This window comes from Mixophyes fleayi, chromosome 10 (genome assembly GCF_038048845.1).
Source record: "Mixophyes fleayi isolate aMixFle1 chromosome 10, aMixFle1.hap1, whole genome shotgun sequence".
NCBI classification, from domain to species: Eukaryota; Metazoa; Chordata; class Amphibia; order Anura; family Limnodynastidae; genus Mixophyes; species Mixophyes fleayi.
The window spans coordinates 44,449,626-44,470,692 of record NC_134411.1 but is presented as its reverse complement, the minus strand read 5'-3'; the positions used below and the strand labels follow the sequence as shown (position 1 = coordinate 44,470,692).

At 35.4% G+C, this 21,067-nt stretch overlaps 16 non-coding genes across 16 annotated transcripts; all 16 read right to left on the bottom strand.

Moving 5' to 3' along the window:
- Positions 1-859: 859 nt before the first annotated feature.
- On the bottom strand, positions 860-941 carry TRNAS-UGA (transfer RNA serine (anticodon UGA)). Its single transcript has one exon. It is a non-coding gene; the product is annotated as a tRNA-Ser (tRNA).
- Positions 942-2,287: 1,346 nt separating this feature from the next.
- TRNAS-UGA (transfer RNA serine (anticodon UGA)) lies at positions 2,288-2,369 on the bottom strand. The gene has a single exon. It is a non-coding gene; the product is annotated as a tRNA-Ser (tRNA).
- A 1,335-nt stretch (positions 2,370-3,704) lies between these two features.
- On the bottom strand, positions 3,705-3,786 carry TRNAS-UGA (transfer RNA serine (anticodon UGA)). Its single transcript has one exon. It is a non-coding gene; the product is annotated as a tRNA-Ser (tRNA).
- A 1,335-nt stretch (positions 3,787-5,121) lies between these two features.
- TRNAS-UGA (transfer RNA serine (anticodon UGA)) lies at positions 5,122-5,203 on the bottom strand. Its single transcript has one exon. It is a non-coding gene; the product is annotated as a tRNA-Ser (tRNA).
- A 217-nt stretch (positions 5,204-5,420) lies between these two features.
- Positions 5,421-5,502, bottom strand: TRNAS-UGA (transfer RNA serine (anticodon UGA)). The gene has a single exon. It is a non-coding gene; the product is annotated as a tRNA-Ser (tRNA).
- Positions 5,503-6,837: 1,335 nt separating this feature from the next.
- TRNAS-UGA (transfer RNA serine (anticodon UGA)) lies at positions 6,838-6,919 on the bottom strand. The gene has a single exon. It is a non-coding gene; the product is annotated as a tRNA-Ser (tRNA).
- Positions 6,920-8,265: 1,346 nt separating this feature from the next.
- On the bottom strand, positions 8,266-8,347 carry TRNAS-UGA (transfer RNA serine (anticodon UGA)). The gene has a single exon. It is a non-coding gene; the product is annotated as a tRNA-Ser (tRNA).
- Positions 8,348-9,682: 1,335 nt separating this feature from the next.
- TRNAS-UGA (transfer RNA serine (anticodon UGA)) lies at positions 9,683-9,764 on the bottom strand. Its single transcript has one exon. It is a non-coding gene; the product is annotated as a tRNA-Ser (tRNA).
- Positions 9,765-9,981: 217 nt separating this feature from the next.
- Positions 9,982-10,063, bottom strand: TRNAS-UGA (transfer RNA serine (anticodon UGA)). The gene has a single exon. It is a non-coding gene; the product is annotated as a tRNA-Ser (tRNA).
- A 1,335-nt stretch (positions 10,064-11,398) lies between these two features.
- Positions 11,399-11,480, bottom strand: TRNAS-UGA (transfer RNA serine (anticodon UGA)). The gene has a single exon. It is a non-coding gene; the product is annotated as a tRNA-Ser (tRNA).
- A 1,346-nt stretch (positions 11,481-12,826) lies between these two features.
- On the bottom strand, positions 12,827-12,908 carry TRNAS-UGA (transfer RNA serine (anticodon UGA)). The gene has a single exon. It is a non-coding gene; the product is annotated as a tRNA-Ser (tRNA).
- A 1,346-nt stretch (positions 12,909-14,254) lies between these two features.
- Positions 14,255-14,336, bottom strand: TRNAS-UGA (transfer RNA serine (anticodon UGA)). The gene has a single exon. It is a non-coding gene; the product is annotated as a tRNA-Ser (tRNA).
- A 1,346-nt stretch (positions 14,337-15,682) lies between these two features.
- Positions 15,683-15,764, bottom strand: TRNAS-UGA (transfer RNA serine (anticodon UGA)). Its single transcript has one exon. It is a non-coding gene; the product is annotated as a tRNA-Ser (tRNA).
- A 1,345-nt stretch (positions 15,765-17,109) lies between these two features.
- TRNAS-UGA (transfer RNA serine (anticodon UGA)) lies at positions 17,110-17,191 on the bottom strand. Its single transcript has one exon. It is a non-coding gene; the product is annotated as a tRNA-Ser (tRNA).
- A 1,334-nt stretch (positions 17,192-18,525) lies between these two features.
- TRNAS-UGA (transfer RNA serine (anticodon UGA)) lies at positions 18,526-18,607 on the bottom strand. The gene has a single exon. It is a non-coding gene; the product is annotated as a tRNA-Ser (tRNA).
- Positions 18,608-19,953: 1,346 nt separating this feature from the next.
- Positions 19,954-20,035, bottom strand: TRNAS-UGA (transfer RNA serine (anticodon UGA)). The gene has a single exon. It is a non-coding gene; the product is annotated as a tRNA-Ser (tRNA).
- Positions 20,036-21,067: the final 1,032 nt, after the last annotated feature.

Below are 21,067 nucleotides of genomic sequence, written 5' to 3'. Positions count from 1 at the left end.
AATAAATTTAATAGTGTGCTGATTCACAGATTGAATTTTTTCAGTATTTTAGGGGGATAGCGTAGTAACCGAAATCTGTCATTTTACTATGTTTGCAGCACAAGAGAACACAAAAAAGTGCTTTGTAGGTGAAAAATAGAGACCATGAGATGTCACTGACATTTGAACTTGCCTCTCATCAACCTCCTGGCCACAATAACCTCTTGAAATCTAGTGCTCAGGTGGAGATTTTATTTCTGTATTTTGTAGGGATTTAAAAGTCGCTGAGAACAGTCATTTGACTATATTTGTAATAAGATAGATTATGAAGAAAGTGCTTGGTTAGTGAGAAAAAGAAGTCATTAGGTGTTATTGATAATTAAACATCAGAACACCTTAACAACTTGGCTACAAATAAGTGTTTAACACAGCCACAACTCCAAGTGCTTAGCTGAACATTAATTGCTCCATATTTAGAAGGATCTGCAAAGTCACTGAGAGCTGTCATTCGACTATGATTTTACCATGAGTCATTTTCTTTAAAGTGTTTAGCAGATAAGTAAATAATGGAAATATTGGATTAACAGACAGTATGTCAATGATTAAAGATTCAAGCTTCTCTTCCAAATACTTGTGCATTATTACCCGATCTCACATTTTCTCTGTAATGACGACAAGCTAAAAAATTGTTGCCAGCGCATGAAATCTTGAATGGATCACTCTGCCATTGACATTCAACTACCACTTGCTAAATAATTTAAATAACCCTCATACGCTGCTGTCCATTTTTCTCTTTCCAGGATTAAATTTAAGATTGATACAAGGTGTAATAACAATTAACCAACCATGCGCATCTTACAGTGAAGATGACAAACTAAACCGTAGTCGGCAGGATTTGAACCTGCGCGGGGAAACCCCAATGGATTTCAAGTCCATTGCCTTAACCACTCGGCCACGACTACTGGTGATGAAAAATGTATTTGCTGGAAATGACATTTTCTGCATTTTAAGATAATTTCATAATGAGTCGAAACTCTTACTTGACAATGTTTGAAATAATAGAGATTGTTACTAAAGTGCTTTGTAGGTCAGATAAAGAAATCATCAGGTCCCAACGAGATTAGAACTCGGATCTCTGAATTAAGTGATCAAAAGTGCTTGCCATTACACCAAGTTAGCCCTTTCCAAGAGGTTTTTGGAAATAATTCTCTCAGACTTTAGGCCACAAAAGAGTCAATTTGAATTGCATTTATCTGATGGCACCCTGCAACATATTTATTTTGGTTTAAACAGGTAAACACTTGTGTTAAAAAAAAAGAATTTGGAACAAGATTTTTTATCTGATTTATATGCAGAATTAAGTGCATGCTTTGTAAGTTTGTCCAAAGAACCGTGAATTTGGTGAACCTTTGCCTAGTTTCCAAAATAAATGTACAGGAATAAATTTAATAGTGTGCTGATTCACAGATTGAATTTTTTCAGTATTTTAGGGGGATAGCGTAGTAACCGAAATCTGTCATTTTACTATGTTTGCAGCACAAGAGAACACAAAAAAGTGCTTTGTAGGTGAAAAATAGAGACCATGAGATGTCACTGACATTTGAACTTGCCTCTCATCAACCTCCTGGCCACAATAACCTCTTGAAATCTAGTGCTCAGGTGGAGATTTTATTTCTGTATTTTGTAGGGATTTAAAAGTCGCTGAGAACAGTCATTTGACTATATTTGTAATAAGATAGATTATGAAGAAAGTGCTTGGTTAGTGAGAAAAACAAGTCATTAGGTGTTATTGATAATTAAACATCAGAACACCTTAACAACTTGGCTACAAATAAGTGTTTAACACAGCCACAACTCCAAGTGCTTAGCTGAACATTAATTGCTCCATATTTAGAAGGATCTGCAAAGTCACTGAGAGCTGTCATTCGACTATGATTTTACCATGAGTCATTTTCTTTAAAGTGTTTAGCAGATAAGTAAATAATGGAAATATTGGATTAACAGACAGTATGTCAATGATTAAAGATTCAAGCTTCTCTTCCAAATACTTGTGCATTATTACCCGATCTCACATTTTCTCTGTAATGACGACAAGCTAAAAAATTGTTGCCAGCGCATGAAATCTTGAATGGATCACTCTGCCATTGACATTCAACTACCACTTGCTAAATAATTTAAATAACCCTCATACGCTGCTGGAACACTTCTGTCCATATTTCTCTTTCCAGGATTAAATTTAAGATTGATACAAGGTGTAATAACAATTAACCAACCATGCGCATCTTTCAGTGAAGATGACAAACTAAACCGTAGTCGGCAGGATTTGAACCTGCGCGGGGAAACCCCAATGGATTTCAAGTCCATCGCCTTAACCACTCGGCCACGACTACTGGTGATGAAAAATGTGTTTGCTGGAAATGACATTTTCTGCATTTTAAGATAATTTCATAATGAGTGGAAACTCTTACTTGACAATGTTTGAAATAATAGAGATTGTTACTAAAGTGCTTTGTAGGTCAGATAAAGAAATCATCAGGTCCCAACGAGATTAGAACTCGGATCTCTGAATTAAGTGATCAAAAGTGCTTGCCATTACACCAAGTTAGCCCTTTCCAAGAGGTTTTTGGAAATAATTCTCTCAGACTTTAGGCCACAAAAGAGTCAATTTGAATTGCATTTATCTGATGGCACCCTGCAACATATTTATTTTGGTTTAAACAGGTAAACACTTGTGTTAAAAAAAAAGAATTTGGAACAAGATTTTTTATCTGATTTATATGCAGAATTAAGTGCATGCTTTGTAAGTTTGTCCAAAGAACCGTGAATTTGGTGAACCTTTGCCTAGTTTCCAAAATAAATGTACAGGAATAAATTTAATAGTGTGCTGATTCACAGATTGAATTTTTTCAGTATTTTAGGGGGATAGCGTAGTAACCGAAATCTGTCATTTTACTATGTTTGCAGCACAAGAGAACACAAAAAAGTGCTTTGTAGGTGAAAAATAGAGACCATGAGATGTCACTGACATTTGAACTTGCCTCTCATCAACCTCCTGGCCACAATAACCTCTTGAAATCTAGTGCTCAGGTGGAGATTTTATTTCTGTATTTTGTAGGGATTTAAAAGTCGCTGAGAACAGTCATTTGACTATATTTGTAATAAGATAGATTATGAAGAAAGTGCTTGGTTAGTGAGAAAAAGAAGTCATTAGGTGTTATTGATAATTAAACATCAGAACACCTTAACAACTTGGCTACAAATAAGTGTTTAACACAGCCACAACTCCAAGTGCTTAGCTGAACATTAATTGCTCCATATTTAGAAGGATCTGCAAAGTCACTGAGAGCTGTCATTCGACTATGATTTTAACATGAGTCATTTTCTTTAAAGTGTTTAGCAGATAAGTAAATAATGGAAATATTGGATTAACAGACAGTATGTCAATGATTAAAGATTCAAGCTTCTCTTCCAAATACTTGTGCATTATTACCCGATCTCACATTTTCTCTGTAATGACGACAAGCTAAAAAATTGTTGCCAGCGCATGAAATCTTGAATGGATCACTCTGCCATTGACATTCAACTACCACTTGCTAAATAATTTAAATAACCCTCATACGCTGCTGTCCATATTTCTCTTTCCAGGATTAAATTTAAGATTGATACAAGGTGTAATAACAATTAACCAACCATGCGCATCTTTCAGTGAAGATGACAAACTAAACCGTAGTCGGCAGGATTTGAACCTGCGCGGGGAAACCCCAATGGATTTCAAGTCCATCGCCTTAACCACTCGGCCACGACTACTGGTGATGAAAAATGTGTTTGCTGGAAATGACATTTTCTGCATTTTAAGATAATTTCATAATGAGTGGAAACTCTTACTTGACAATGTTTGAAATAATAGAGATTGTTACTAAAGTGCTTTGTAGGTCAGATAAAGAAATCATCAGGTCCCAACGAGATTAGAACTCGGATCTCTGAATTAAGTGATCAAAAGTGCTTGCCATTACACCAAGTTAGCCCTTTCCAAGAGGTTTTTGGAAATAATTCTCTCAGACTTTAGGCCACAAAAGAGTCAATTTGAATTGCATTTATCTGATGGCACCCTGCAACATATTTATTTTGGTTTAAACAGGTAAACACTTGTGTTAAAAAAAAAGAATTTGGAACAAGATTTTTTATCTGATTTATATGCAGAATTAAGTGCATGCTTTGTAAGTTTGTCCAAAGAACCGTGAATTTGGTGAACCTTTGCCTAGTTTCCAAAATAAATGTACAGGAATAAATTTAATAGTGTGCTGATTCACAGATTGAATTTTTTCAGTATTTTAGGGGGATAGCGTAGTAACCGAAATCTGTCATTTTACTATGTTTGCAGCACAAGAGAACACAAAAAAGTGCTTTGTAGGTGAAAAATAGAGACCATGAGATGTCACTGACATTTGAACTTGCCTCTCATCAACCTCCTGGCCACAATAACCTCTTGAAATCTAGTGCTCAGGTGGAGATTTTATTTCTGTATTTTGTAGGGATTTAAAAGTCGCTGAGAACAGTCATTTGACTATATTTGTAATAAGATAGATTATGAAGAAAGTGCTTGGTTAGTGAGAAAAAGAAGTCATTAGGTGTTATTGATAATTAAACATCAGAACACCTTAACAACTTGGCTACAAATAAGTGTTTAACACAGCCACAACTCCAAGTGCTTAGCTGAACATTAATTGCTCCATATTTAGAAGGATCTGCAAAGTCACTGAGAGCTGTCATTCGACTATGATTTTAACATGAGTCATTTTCTTTAAAGTGTTTAGCAGATAAGTAAATAATGGAAATATTGGATTAACAGACAGTATGTCAATGATTAAAGATTCAAGCTTCTCTTCCAAATACTTGTGCATTATTACCCGATCTCACATTTTCTCTGTAATGACGACAAGCTAAAAAATTGTTGCCAGCGCATGAAATCTTGAATGGATCACTCTGCCATTGACATTCAACTACCACTTGCTAAATAATTTAAATAACCCTCATACGCTGCTGTCCATTTTTCTCTTTCCAGGATTAAATTTAAGATTGATACAAGGTGTAATAACAATTAATCAACCATGCGCATCTTACAGTGAAGATGACAAACTAAACCGTAGTCGGCAGGATTTGAACCTGCGCGGGGAAACCCCAATGGATTTCAAGTCCATCGCCTTAACCACTCGGCCACGACTACTGGTGATGAAAAATGTGTTTGCTGGAAATGACATTTTCTGCATTTTAAGATAATTTCATAATGAGTGGAAACTCTTACTTGACAATGTTTGAAATAATAGAGATTGTTACTAAAGTGCTTTGTAGGTCAGATAAAGAAATCATCAGGTCCCAACGAGATTAGAACTCGGATCTCTGAATTAAGTGATCAAAAGTGCAGTGAAGATGACAAACTAAACCGTAGTCGGCAGGATTTGAACCTGCGCGGGGAAACCCCAATGGATTTCAAGTCCATCGCCTTAACCACTCGGCCACGACTACTGGTGATGAAAAATGTGTTTGCTGGAAATGACATTTTCTGCATTTTAAGATAATTTCATAATGAGTGGAAACTCTTACTTGACAATGTTTGAAATAATAGAGATTGTTACTAAAGTGCTTTGTAGGTCAGATAAAGAAATCATCAGGTCCCAACGAGATTAGAACTCGGATCTCTGAATTAAGTGATCAAAAGTGCTTGCCATTACACCAAGTTAGCCCTTTCCAAGAGGTTTTTGGAAATAATTCTCTCAGACTTTAGGCCACAAAAGAGTCAATTTGAATTGCATTTATCTGATGGCACCCTGCAACATATTTATTTTGGTTTAAACAGGTAAACACTTGTGTTAAAAAAAAAGAATTTGGAACAAGATTTTTTATCTGATTTATATGCAGAATTAAGTGCATGCTTTGTAAGTTTGTCCAAAGAACCGTGAATTTGGTGAACCTTTGCCTAGTTTCCAAAATAAATGTACAGGAATAAATTTAATAGTGTGCTGATTCACAGATTGAATTTTTTCAGTATTTTAGGGGGATAGCGTAGTAACCGAAATCTGTCATTTTACTATGTTTGCAGCACAAGAGAACACAAAAAAGTGCTTTGTAGGTGAAAAATAGAGACCATGAGATGTCACTGACATTTGAACTTGCCTCTCATCAACCTCCTGGCCACAATAACCTCTTGAAATCTAGTGCTCAGGTGGAGATTTTATTTCTGTATTTTGTAGGGATTTAAAAGTCGCTGAGAACAGTCATTTGACTATATTTGTAATAAGATAGATTATGAAGAAAGTGCTTGGTTAGTGAGAAAAAGAAGTCATTAGGTGTTATTGATAATTAAACATCAGAACACCTTAACAACTTGGCTACAAATAAGTGTTTAACACAGCCACAACTCCAAGTGCTTAGCTGAACATTAATTGCTCCATATTTAGAAGGATCTGCAAAGTCACTGAGAGCTGTCATTCGACTATGATTTTAACATGAGTCATTTTCTTTAAAGTGTTTAGCAGATAAGTAAATAATGGAAATATTGGATTAACAGACAGTATGTCAATGATTAAAGATTCAAGCTTCTCTTCCAAATACTTGTGCATTATTACCCGATCTCACATTTTCTCTGTAATGACGACAAGCTAAAAAATTGTTGCCAGCGCATGAAATCTTGAATGGATCACTCTGCCATTGACATTCAACTACCACTTGCTAAATAATTTAAATAACCCTCATACGCTGCTGTCCATTTTTCTCTTTCCAGGATTAAATTTAAGATTGATACAAGGTGTAATAACAATTAATCAACCATGCGCATCTTACAGTGAAGATGACAAACTAAACCGTAGTCGGCAGGATTTGAACCTGCGCGGGGAAACCCCAATGGATTTCAAGTCCATCGCCTTAACCACTCGGCCACGACTACTGGTGATGAAAAATGTGTTTGCTGGAAATGACATTTTCTGCATTTTAAGATAATTTCATAATGAGTGGAAACTCTTACTTGACAATGTTTGAAATAATAGAGATTGTTACTAAAGTGCTTTGTAGGTCAGATAAAGAAATCATCAGGTCCCAACGAGATTAGAACTCGGATCTCTGAATTAAGTGATCAAAAGTGCTTGCCATTACACCAAGTTAGCCCTTTCCAAGAGGTTTTTGGAAATAATTCTCTCAGACTTTAGGCCACAAAAGAGTCAATTTGAATTGCATTTATCTGATGGCACCCTGCAACATATTTATTTTGGTTTAAACAGGTAAACACTTGTGTTAAAAAAAAAGAATTTGGAACAAGATTTTTTATCTGATTTATATGCAGAATTAAGTGCATGCTTTGTAAGTTTGTCCAAAGAACCGTGAATTTGGTGAACCTTTGCCTAGTTTCCAAAATAAATGTACAGGAATAAATTTAATAGTGTGCTGATTCACAGATTGAATTTTTTCAGTATTTTAGGGGGATAGCGTAGTAACCGAAATCTGTCATTTTACTATGTTTGCAGCACAAGAGAACACAAAAAAGTGCTTTGTAGGTGAAAAATAGAGACCATGAGATGTCACTGACATTTGAACTTGCCTCTCATCAACCTCCTGGCCACAATAACCTCTTGAAATCTAGTGCTCAGGTGGAGATTTTATTTCTGTATTTTGTAGGGATTTAAAAGTCGCTGAGAACAGTCATTTGACTATATTTGTAATAAGATAGATTATGAAGAAAGTGCTTGGTTAGTGAGAAAAAGAAGTCATTAGGTGTTATTGATAATTAAACATCAGAACACCTTAACAACTTGGCTACAAATAAGTGTTTAACACAGCCACAACTCCAAGTGCTTAGCTGAACATTAATTGCTCCATATTTAGAAGGATCTGCAAAGTCACTGAGAGCTGTCATTCGACTATGATTTTAACATGAGTCATTTTCTTTAAAGTGTTTAGCAGATAAGTAAATAATGGAAATATTGGATTAACAGACAGTATGTCAATGATTAAAGATTCAAGCTTCTCTTCCAAATACTTGTGCATTATTACCCGATCTCACATTTTCTCTGTAATGACGACAAGCTAAAAAATTGTTGCCAGTGCATGAAATCTTGAATGGATCACTCTGCCATTGACATTCAACTACCACTTGCTAAATAATTTAAATAACCCTCATACGCTGCTGGAACACTTCTGTCCATATTTCTCTTTCCAGGATTAAATTTAAGATTGATACAAGGTGTAATAACAATTAACCAACCATGCGCATCTTTCAGTGAAGATGACAAACTAAACCGTAGTCGGCAGGATTTGAACCTGCGCGGGGAAACCCCAATGGATTTCAAGTCCATCGCCTTAACCACTCGGCCACGACTACTGGTGATGAAAAATGTGTTTGCTGGAAATGACATTTTCTGCATTTTAAGATAATTTCATAATGAGTGGAAACTCTTACTTGACAATGTTTGAAATAATAGAGATTGTTACTAAAGTGCTTTGTAGGTCAGATAAAGAAATCATCAGGTCCCAACGAGATTAGAACTCGGATCTCTGAATTAAGTGATCAAAAGTGCTTGCCATTACACCAAGTTAGCCCTTTCCAAGAGGTTTTTGGAAATAATTCTCTCAGACTTTAGGCCACAAAAGAGTCAATTTGAATTGCATTTATCTGATGGCACCCTGCAACATATTTATTTTGGTTTAAACAGGTAAACACTTGTGTTAAAAAAAAAGAATTTGGAACAAGATTTTTTATCTGATTTATATGCAGAATTAAGTGCATGCTTTGTAAGTTTGTCCAAAGAACCGTGAATTTGGTGAACCTTTGCCTAGTTTCCAAAATAAATGTACAGGAATAAATTTAATAGTGTGCTGATTCACAGATTGAATTTTTTCAGTATTTTAGGGGGATAGCGTAGTAACCGAAATCTGTCATTTTACTATGTTTGCAGCACAAGAGAACACAAAAAAGTGCTTTGTAGGTGAAAAATAGAGACCATGAGATGTCACTGACATTTGAACTTGCCTCTCATCAACCTCCTGGCCACAATAACCTCTTGAAATCTAGTGCTCAGGTGGAGATTTTATTTCTGTATTTTGTAGGGATTTAAAAGTCGCTGAGAACAGTCATTTGACTATATTTGTAATAAGATAGATTATGAAGAAAGTGCTTGGTTAGTGAGAAAAAGAAGTCATTAGGTGTTATTGATAATTAAACATCAGAACACCTTAACAACTTGGCTACAAATAAGTGTTTAACACAGCCACAACTCCAAGTGCTTAGCTGAACATTAATTGCTCCATATTTAGAAGGATCTGCAAAGTCACTGAGAGCTGTCATTCGACTATGATTTTAACATGAGTCATTTTCTTTAAAGTGTTTAGCAGATAAGTAAATAATGGAAATATTGGATTAACAGACAGTATGTCAATGATTAAAGATTCAAGCTTCTCTTCCAAATACTTGTGCATTATTACCCGATCTCACATTTTCTCTGTAATGACGACAAGCTAAAAAATTGTTGCCAGCGCATGAAATCTTGAATGGATCACTCTGCCATTGACATTCAACTACCACTTGCTAAATAATTTAAATAACCCTCATACGCTGCTGTCCATTTTTCTCTTTCCAGGATTAAATTTAAGATTGATACAAGGTGTAATAACAATTAATCAACCATGCGCATCTTACAGTGAAGATGACAAACTAAACCGTAGTCGGCAGGATTTGAACCTGCGCGGGGAAACCCCAATGGATTTCAAGTCCATCGCCTTAACCACTCGGCCACGACTACTGGTGATGAAAAATGTGTTTGCTGGAAATGACATTTTCTGCATTTTAAGATAATTTCATAATGAGTGGAAACTCTTACTTGACAATGTTTGAAATAATAGAGATTGTTACTAAAGTGCTTTGTAGGTCAGATAAAGAAATCATCAGGTCCCAACGAGATTAGAACTCGGATCTCTGAATTAAGTGATCAAAAGTGCAGTGAAGATGACAAACTAAACCGTAGTCGGCAGGATTTGAACCTGCGCGGGGAAACCCCAATGGATTTCAAGTCCATCGCCTTAACCACTCGGCCACGACTACTGGTGATGAAAAATGTGTTTGCTGGAAATGACATTTTCTGCATTTTAAGATAATTTCATAATGAGTGGAAACTCTTACTTGACAATGTTTGAAATAATAGAGATTGTTACTAAAGTGCTTTGTAGGTCAGATAAAGAAATCATCAGGTCCCAACGAGATTAGAACTCGGATCTCTGAATTAAGTGATCAAAAGTGCTTGCCATTACACCAAGTTAGCCCTTTCCAAGAGGTTTTTGGAAATAATTCTCTCAGACTTTAGGCCACAAAAGAGTCAATTTGAATTGCATTTATCTGATGGCACCCTGCAACATATTTATTTTGGTTTAAACAGGTAAACACTTGTGTTAAAAAAAAAGAATTTGGAACAAGATTTTTTATCTGATTTATATGCAGAATTAAGTGCATGCTTTGTAAGTTTGTCCAAAGAACCGTGAATTTGGTGAACCTTTGCCTAGTTTCCAAAATAAATGTACAGGAATAAATTTAATAGTGTGCTGATTCACAGATTGAATTTTTTCAGTATTTTAGGGGGATAGCGTAGTAACCGAAATCTGTCATTTTACTATGTTTGCAGCACAAGAGAACACAAAAAAGTGCTTTGTAGGTGAAAAATAGAGACCATGAGATGTCACTGACATTTGAACTTGCCTCTCATCAACCTCCTGGCCACAATAACCTCTTGAAATCTAGTGCTCAGGTGGAGATTTTATTTCTGTATTTTGTAGGGATTTAAAAGTCGCTGAGAACAGTCATTTGACTATATTTGTAATAAGATAGATTATGAAGAAAGTGCTTGGTTAGTGAGAAAAAGAAGTCATTAGGTGTTATTGATAATTAAACATCAGAACACCTTAACAACTTGGCTACAAATAAGTGTTTAACACAGCCACAACTCCAAGTGCTTAGCTGAACATTAATTGCTCCATATTTAGAAGGATCTGCAAAGTCACTGAGAGCTGTCATTCGACTATGATTTTAACATGAGTCATTTTCTTTAAAGTGTTTAGCAGATAAGTAAATAATGGAAATATTGGATTAACAGACAGTATGTCAATGATTAAAGATTCAAGCTTCTCTTCCAAATACTTGTGCATTATTACCCGATCTCACATTTTCTCTGTAATGACGACAAGCTAAAAAATTGTTGCCAGCGCATGAAATCTTGAATGGATCACTCTGCCATTGACATTCAACTACCACTTGCTAAATAATTTAAATAACCCTCATACGCTGCTGTCCATTTTTCTCTTTCCAGGATTAAATTTAAGATTGATACAAGGTGTAATAACAATTAATCAACCATGCGCATCTTACAGTGAAGATGACAAACTAAACCTTAGTCGGCAGGATTTGAACCTGCGCGGGGAAACCCCAATGGATTTCAAGTCCATCGCCTTAACCACTCGGCCACGACTACTGGTGATGAAAAATGTGTTTGCTGGAAATGACATTTTCTGCATTTTAAGATAATTTCATAATGAGTGGAAACTCTTACTTGACAATGTTTGAAATAATAGAGATTGTTACTAAAGTGCTTTGTAGGTCAGATAAAGAAATCATCAGGTCCCAACGAGATTAGAACTCGGATCTCTGAATTAAGTGATCAAAAGTGCTTGCCATTACACCAAGTTAGCCCTTTCCAAGAGGTTTTTGGAAATAATTCTCTCAGACTTTAGGCCACAAAAGAGTCAATTTGAATTGCATTTATCTGATGGCACCCTGCAACATATTTATTTTGGTTTAAACAGGTAAACACTTGTGTTAAAAAAAAAGAATTTGGAACAAGATTTTTTATCTGATTTATATGCAGAATTAAGTGCATGCTTTGTAAGTTTGTCCAAAGAACCGTGAATTTGGTGAACCTTTGCCTAGTTTCCAAAATAAATGTACAGGAATAAATTTAATAGTGTGCTGATTCACAGATTGAATTTTTTCAGTATTTTAGGGGGATAGCGTAGTAACCGAAATCTGTCATTTTACTATGTTTGCAGCACAAGAGAACACAAAAAAGTGCTTTGTAGGTGAAAAATAGAGACCATGAGATGTCACTGACATTTGAACTTGCCTCTCATCAACCTCCTGGCCACAATAACCTCTTGAAATCTAGTGCTCAGGTGGAGATTTTATTTCTGTATTTTGTAGGGATTTAAAAGTCGCTGAGAACAGTCATTTGACTATATTTGTAATAAGATAGATTATGAAGAAAGTGCTTGGTTAGTGAGAAAAAGAAGTCATTAGGTGTTATTGATAATTAAACATCAGAACACCTTAACAACTTGGCTACAAATAAGTGTTTAACACAGCCACAACTCCAAGTGCTTAGCTGAACATTAATTGCTCCATATTTAGAAGGATCTGCAAAGTCACTGAGAGCTGTCATTCGACTATGATTTTAACATGAGTCATTTTCTTTAAAGTGTTTAGCAGATAAGTAAATAATGGAAATATTGGATTAACAGACAGTATGTCAATGATTAAAGATTCAAGCTTCTCTTCCAAATACTTGTGCATTATTACCCGATCTCACATTTTCTCTGTAATGACGACAAGCTAAAAAATTGTTGCCAGCGCATGAAATCTTGAATGGATCACTCTGCCATTGACATTCAACTACCACTTGCTAAATAATTTAAATAACCCTCATACGCTGCTGGAACACTTCTGTCCATATTTCTCTTTCCAGGATTAAATTTAAGATTGATACAAGGTGTAATAACAATTAACCAACCATGCGCATCTTTCAGTGAAGATGACAAACTAAACCGTAGTCGGCAGGATTTGAACCTGCGCGGGGAAACCCCAATGGATTTCAAGTCCATCACCTTAACCACTCGGCCACGACTACTGGTGATGAAAAATGTGTTTGCTGGAAATGACATTTTCTGCATTTTAAGATAATTTCATAATGAGTGGAAACTCTTACTTGACAATGTTTGAAATAATAGAGATTGTTACTAAAGTGCTTTGTAGGTCAGATAAAGAAATCATCAGGTCCCAACGAGATTAGAACTCGGATCTCTGAATTAAGTGATCAAAAGTGCTTGCCATTACACCAAGTTAGCCCTTTCCAAGAGGTTTTTGGAAATAATTCTCTCAGACTTTAGGCCACAAAAGAGTCAATTTGAATTGCATTTATCTGATGGCACCCTGCAACATATTTATTTTGGTTTAAACAGGTAAACACTTGTGTTAAAAAAAAAGAATTTGGAACAAGATTTTTTATCTGATTTATATGCAGAATTAAGTGCATGCTTTGTAAGTTTGTCCAAAGAACCGTGAATTTGGTGAACCTTTGCCTAGTTTCCAAAATAAATGTACAGGAATAAATTTAATAGTGTGCTGATTCACAGATTGAATTTTTTCAGTATTTTAGGGGGATAGCGTAGTAACCGAAATCTGTCATTTTACTATGTTTGCAGCACAAGAGAACACAAAAAAGTGCTTTGTAGGTGAAAAATAGAGACCATGAGATGTCACTGACATTTGAACTTGCCTCTCATCAACCTCCTGGCCACAATAACCTCTTGAAATCTAGTGCTCAGGTGGAGATTTTATTTCTGTATTTTGTAGGGATTTAAAAGTCGCTGAGAACAGTCATTTGACTATATTTGTAATAAGATAGATTATGAAGAAAGTGCTTGGTTAGTGAGAAAAAGAAGTCATTAGGTGTTATTGATAATTAAACATCAGAACACCTTAACAACTTGGCTACAAATAAGTGTTTAACACAGCCACAACTCCAAGTGCTTAGCTGAACATTAATTGCTCCATATTTAGAAGGATCTGCAAAGTCACTGAGAGCTGTCATTCGACTATGATTTTAACATGAGTCATTTTCTTTAAAGTGTTTAGCAGATAAGTAAATAATGGAAATATTGGATTAACAGACAGTATGTCAATGATTAAAGATTCAAGCTTCTCTTCCAAATACTTGTGCATTATTACCCGATCTCACATTTTCTCTGTAATGACGACAAGCTAAAAAATTGTTGCCAGCGCATGAAATCTTGAATGGATCACTCTGCCATTGACATTCAACTACCACTTGCTAAATAATTTAAATAACCCTCATACGCTGCTGGAACACTTCTGTCCATATTTCTCTTTCCAGGATTAAATTTAAGATTGATACAAGGTGTAATAACAATTAACCAACCATGCGCATCTTTCAGTGAAGATGACAAACTAAACCGTAGTCGGCAGGATTTGAACCTGCGCGGGGAAACCCCAATGGATTTCAAGTCCATCGCCTTAACCACTCGGCCACGACTACTGGTGATGAAAAATGTGTTTGCTGGAAATGACATTTTCTGCATTTTAAGATAATTTCATAATGAGTGGAAACTCTTACTTGACAATGTTTGAAATAATAGAGATTGTTACTAAAGTGCTTTGTAGGTCAGATAAAGAAATCATCAGGTCCCAACGAGATTAGAACTCGGATCTCTGAATTAAGTGATCAAAAGTGCTTGCCATTACACCAAGTTAGCCCTTTCCAAGAGGTTTTTGGAAATAATTCTCTCAGACTTTAGGCCACAAAAGAGTCAATTTGAATTGCATTTATCTGATGGCACCCTGCAACATATTTATTTTGGTTTAAACAGGTAAACACTTGTGTTAAAAAAAAAGAATTTGGAACAAGATTTTTTATCTGATTTATATGCAGAATTAAGTGCATGCTTTGTAAGTTTGTCCAAAGAACCGTGAATTTGGTGAACCTTTGCCTAGTTTCCAAAATAAATGTACAGGAATAAATTTAATAGTGTGCTGATTCACAGATTGAATTTTTTCAGTATTTTAGGGGGATAGCGTAGTAACCGAAATCTGTCATTTTATTATGTTTGCAGCACAAGAGAACACAAAAAAGTGCTTTGTAGGTGAAAAATAGAGACCATGAGATGTCACTGACATTTGAACTTGCCTCTCATCAACCTCCTGGCCACAATAACCTCTTGAAATCTAGTGCTCAGGTGGAGATTTTATTTCTGTATTTTGTAGGGATTTAAAAGTCGCTGAGAACAGTCATTTGACTATATTTGTAATAAGATAGATTATGAAGAAAGTGCTTGGTTAGTGAGAAAAAGAAGTCATTAGGTGTTATTGATAATTAAACATCAGAACACCTTAACAACTTGGCTACAAATAAGTGTTTAACACAGCCACAACTCCAAGTGCTTAGCTGAACATTAATTGCTCCATATTTAGAAGGATCTGCAAAGTCACTGAGAGCTGTCATTCGACTATGATTTTAACATGAGTCATTTTCTTTAAAGTGTTTAGCAGATAAGTAAATAATGGAAATATTGGATTAACAGACAGTATGTCAATGATTAAAGATTCAAGCTTCTCTTCCAAATACTTGTGCATTATTACCCGATCTCACATTTTCTCTGTAATGACGACAAGCTAAAAAATTGTTGCCAGCGCATGAAATCTTGAATGGATCACTCTGCCATTGACATTCAACTACCACTTGCTAAATAATTTAAATAACCCTCATACGCTGCTGGAACACTTCTGTCCATATTTCTCTTTCCAGGATTAAATTTAAGATTGATACAAGGTGTAATAACAATTAACCAACCATGCGCATCTTTCAGTGAAGATGACAAACTAAACCGTAGTCGGCAGGATTTGAACCTGCGCGGGGAAACCCCAATGGATTTCAAGTCCATCGCCTTAACCACTCGGCCACGACTACTGGTGATGAAAAATGTGTTTGCTGGAAATGACATTTTCTGCATTTTAAGATAATTTCATAATGAGTGGAAACTCTTACTTGACAATGTTTGAAATAATAGAGATTGTTACTAAAGTGCTTTGTAGGTCAGATAAAGAAATCATCAGGTCCCAACGAGATTAGAACTCGGATCTCTGAATTAAGTGATCAAAAGTGCTTGCCATTACACCAAGTTAGCCCTTTCCAAGAGGTTTTTGGAAATAATTCTCTCAGACTTTAGGCCACAAAAGAGTCAATTTGAATTGCATTTATCTGATGGCACCCTGCAACATATTTATTTTGGTTTAAACAGGTAAACACTTGTGTTAAAAAAAAGAATTTGGAACAAGATTTTTTATCTGATTTATATGCAGAATTAAGTGCATGCTTTGTAAGTTTGTCCAAAGAACCGTGAATTTGGTGAACCTTTGCCTAGTTTCCAAAATAAATGTACAGGAATAAATTTAATAGTGTGCTGATTCACAGATTGAATTTTTTCAGTATTTTAGGGGGATAGCGTAGTAACCGAAATCTGTCATTTTACTATGTTTGCAGCACAAGAGAACACAAAAAAGTGCTTTGTAGGTGAAAAATAGAGACCATGAGATGTCACTGACATTTGAACTTGCCTCTCATCAACCTCCTGGCCACAATAACCTCTTGAAATCTAGTGCTCAGGTGGAGATTTTATTTCTGTATTTTGTAGGGATTTAAAAGTCGCTGAGAACAGTCATTTGACTATATTTGTAATAAGATAGATTATGAAGAAAGTGCTTGGTTAGTGAGAAAAAGAAGTCATTAGGTGTTATTGATAATTAAACATCAGAACACCTTAACAACTTGGCTACAAATAAGTGTTTAACACAGCCACAACTCCAAGTGCTTAGCTGAACATTAATTGCTCCATATTTAGAAGGATCTGCAAAGTCACTGAGAGCTGTCATTCGACTATGATTTTAACATGAGTCATTTTCTTTAAAGTGTTTAGCAGATAAGTAAATAATGGAAATATTGGATTAACAGACAGTATGTCAATGATTAAAGATTCAAGCTTCTCTTCCAAATACTTGTGCATTATTACCCGATCTCACATTTTCTCTGTAATGACGACAAGCTAAAAAATTGTTGCCAGCGCATGAAATCTTGAATGGATCACTCTGCCATTGACATTCAACTACCACTTGCTAAATAATTTAAATAACCCTCATACGCTGCTGGAACACTTCTGTCCATATTTCTCTTTCCAGGATTAAATTTAAGATTGATACAAGGTGTAATAACAATTAACCAACCATGCGCATCTTTCAGTGAAGATGACAAACTAAACCGTAGTCGGCAGGATTTGAACCTGCGCGGGGAAACCCCAATGGATTTCAAGTCCATCGCCTTAACCACTCGGCCACGACTACTGGTGATGAAAAATGTGTTTGCTGGAAATGACATTTTCTGCATTTTAAGATAATTTCATAATGAGTGGAAACTCTTACTTGACAATGTTTGAAATAATAGAGATTGTTACTAAAGTGCTTTGTAGGTCAGATAAAGAAATCATCAGGTCCCAACGAGATTAGAACTCGGATCTCTGAATTAAGTGATCAAAAGTGCTTGCCATTACACCAAGTTAGCCCTTTCCAAGAGGTTTTTGGAAATAATTCTCTCAGACTTTAGGCCACAAAAGAGTCAATTTGAATTGCATTTATCTGATGGCACCCTGCAACATATTTATTTTGGTTTAAACAGGTAAACACTTGTGTTAAAAAAAAGAATTTGGAACAAGATTTTTTATCTGATTTATATGCAGAATTAAGTGCATGCTTTGTAAGTTTGTCCAAAGAACCGTGAATTTGGTGAACCTTTGCCTAGTTTCCAAAATAAATGTACAGGAATAAATTTAATAGTGTGCTGATTCACAGATTGAATTTTTTCAGTATTTTAGGGGGATAGCGTAGTAACCGAAATCTGTCATTTTACTATGTTTGCAGCACAAGAGAACACAAAAAAGTGCTTTGTAGGTGAAAAATAGAGACCATGAGATGTCACTGACATTTGAACTTGCCTCTCATCAACCTCCTGGCCACAATAACCTCTTGAAATCTAGTGCTCAGGTGGAGATTTTATTTCTGTATTTTGTAGGGATTTAAAAGTCGCTGAGAACAGTCATTTGACTATATTTGTAATAAGATAGATTATGAAGAAAGTGCTTGGTTAGTGAGAAAAAGAAGTCATTAGGTGTTATTGATAATTAAACATCAGAACACCTTAACAACTTGGCTACAAATAAGTGTTTAACACAGCCACAACTCCAAGTGCTTAGCTGAACATTAATTGCTCCATATTTAGAAGGATCTGCAAAGTCACTGAGAGCTGTCATTCGACTATGATTTTAACATGAGTCATTTTCTTTAAAGTGTTTAGCAGATAAGTAAATAATGGAAATATTGGATTAACAGACAGTATGTCAATGATTAAAGATTCAAGCTTCTCTTCCAAATACTTGTGCATTATTACCCGATCTCACATTTTCTCTGTAATGACGACAAGCTAAAAAATTGTTGCCAGCGCATGAAATCTTGAATGGATCACTCTGCCATTGACATTCAACTACCACTTGCTAAATAATTTAAATAACCCTCATACGCTGCTGTCCATTTTTCTCTTTCCAGGATTAAATTTAAGATTGATACAAGGTGTAATAACAATTAATCAACCATGCGCATCTTACAGTGAAGATGACAAACTAAACCGTAGTCGGCAGGATTTGAACCGGCGCGGGGAAACCCCAATGGATTTCAAGTCCATCGCCTTAACCACTCGGCCACGACTACTGGTGATTAAAAATGTGTTTGCTGGAAATGACATTTTCTGCATTTTAAGATAATTTCATAATGAGTGGAAACTCTTACTTGACAATGTTTGAAATAATAGAGATTGTTACTAAAGTGCTTTGTAGGTCAGATAAAGAAATCATCAGGTCCCAACGAGATTAGAACTCGGATCTCTGAATTAAGTGATCAAAAGTGCTTGCCATTACACCAAGTTAGCCCTTTCCAAGAGGTTTTTGGAAATAATTCTCTCAGACTTTAGGCCACAAAAGAGTCAATTTGAATTGCATTTATCTGATGGCACCCTGCAACATATTTATTTTGGTTTAAACAGGTAAACACTTGTGTTAAAAAAAAAGAATTTGGAACAAGATTTTTTATCTGATTTATATGCAGAATTAAGTGCATGCTTTGTAAGTTTGTCCAAAGAACCGTGAATTTGGTGAACCTTTGCCTAGTTTCCAAAATAAATGTACAGGAATAAATTTAATAGTGTGCTGATTCACAGATTGAATTTTTTCAGTATTTTAGGGGGATAGCGTAGTAACCGAAATCTGTCATTTTATTATGTTTGCAGCACAAGAGAACACAAAAAAGTGCTTTGTAGGTGAAAAATAGAGACCATGAGATGTCACTGACATTTGAACTTGCCTCTCATCAACCTCCTGGCCACAATAACCTCTTGAAATCTAGTGCTCAGGTGGAGATTTTATTTCTGTATTTTGTAGGGATTTAAAAGTCGCTGAGAACAGTCATTTGACTATATTTGTAATAAGATAGATTATGAAGAAAGTGCTTGGTTAGTGAGAAAAAGAAGTCATTAGGTGTTATTGATAATTAAACATCAGAACACCTTAACAACTTGGCTACAAATAAGTGTTTAACACAGCCACAACTCCAAGTGCTTAGCTGAACATTAATTGCTCCATATTTAGAAGGATCTGCAAAGTCACTGAGAGCTGTCATTCGACTATGATTTTAACATGAGTCATTTTCTTTAAAGTGTTTAGCAGATAAGTAAATAATGGAAATATTGGATTAACAGACAGTATGTCAATGATTAAAGATTCAAGCTTCTCTTCCAAATACTTGTGCATTATTACCCGATCTCACATTTTCTCTGTAATGACGACAAGCTAAAAAATTGTTGCCAGCGCATGAAATCTTGAATGGATCACTCTGCCATTGACATTCAACTACCACTTGCTAAATAATTTAAATAACCCTCATACGCTGCTGGAACACTTCTGTCCATATTTCTCTTTCCAGGATTAAATTTAAGATTGATACAAGGTGTAATAACAATTAACCAACCATGCGCATCTTTCAGTGAAGATGACAAACTAAACCGTAGTCGGCAGGATTTGAACCTGCGCGGGGAAACCCCAATGGATTTCAAGTCCATCGCCTTAACCACTCGGCCACGACTACTGGTGATGAAAAATGTGTTTGCTGGAAATGACATTTTCTGCATTTTAAGATAATTTCATAATGAGTGGAAACTCTTACTTGACAATGTTTGAAATAATAGAGATTGTTACTAAAGTGCTTTGTAGGTCAGATAAAGAAATCATCAGGTCCCAACGAGATTAGAACTCGGATCTCTGAATTAAGTGATCAAAAGTGCTTGCCATTACACCAAGTTAGCCCTTTCCAAGAGGTTTTTGGAAATAATTCTCTCAGACTTTAGGCCACAAAAGAGTCAATTTGAATTGCATTTATCTGATGGCACCCTGCAACATATTTATTTTGGTTTAAACAGGTAAACACTTGTGTTAAAAAAAAAGAATTTGGAACAAGATTTTTTATCTGATTTATATGCAGAATTAAGTGCATGCTTTGTAAGTTTGTCCAAAGAACCGTGAATTTGGTGAACCTTTGCCTAGTTTCCAAAATAAATGTACAGGAATAAATTTAATAGTGTGCTGATTCACAGATTGAATTTTTTCAGTATTTTAGGGGGATAGCGTAGTAACCGAAATCTGTCATTTTACTATGTTTGCAGCACAAGAGAACACAAAAAAGTGCTTTGTAGGTGAAAAATAGAGACCATGAGATGTCACTGACATTTGAACTTGCCTCTCATCAACCTCCTGGCCACAATAACCTCTTGAAATCTAGTGCTCAGGTGGAGATTTTATTTCTGTATTTTGTAGGGATTTAAAAGTCGCTGAGAACAGTCATTTGACTATATTTGTAATAAGATAGATTATGAAGAAAGTGCTTGGTTAGTGAGAAAAAGAAGTCATTAGGTGTTATTGATAATTAAACATCAGAACACCTTAACAACTTGGCTACAAATAAGTGTTTAACACAGCCACAACTCCAAGTGCTTAGCTGAACATTAATTGCTCCATATTTAGAAGGATCTGCAAAGTCACTGAGAGCTGTCATTCGACTATGATTTTAACATGAGTCATTTTCTTTAAAGTGTTTAGCAGATAAGTAAATAATGGAAATATT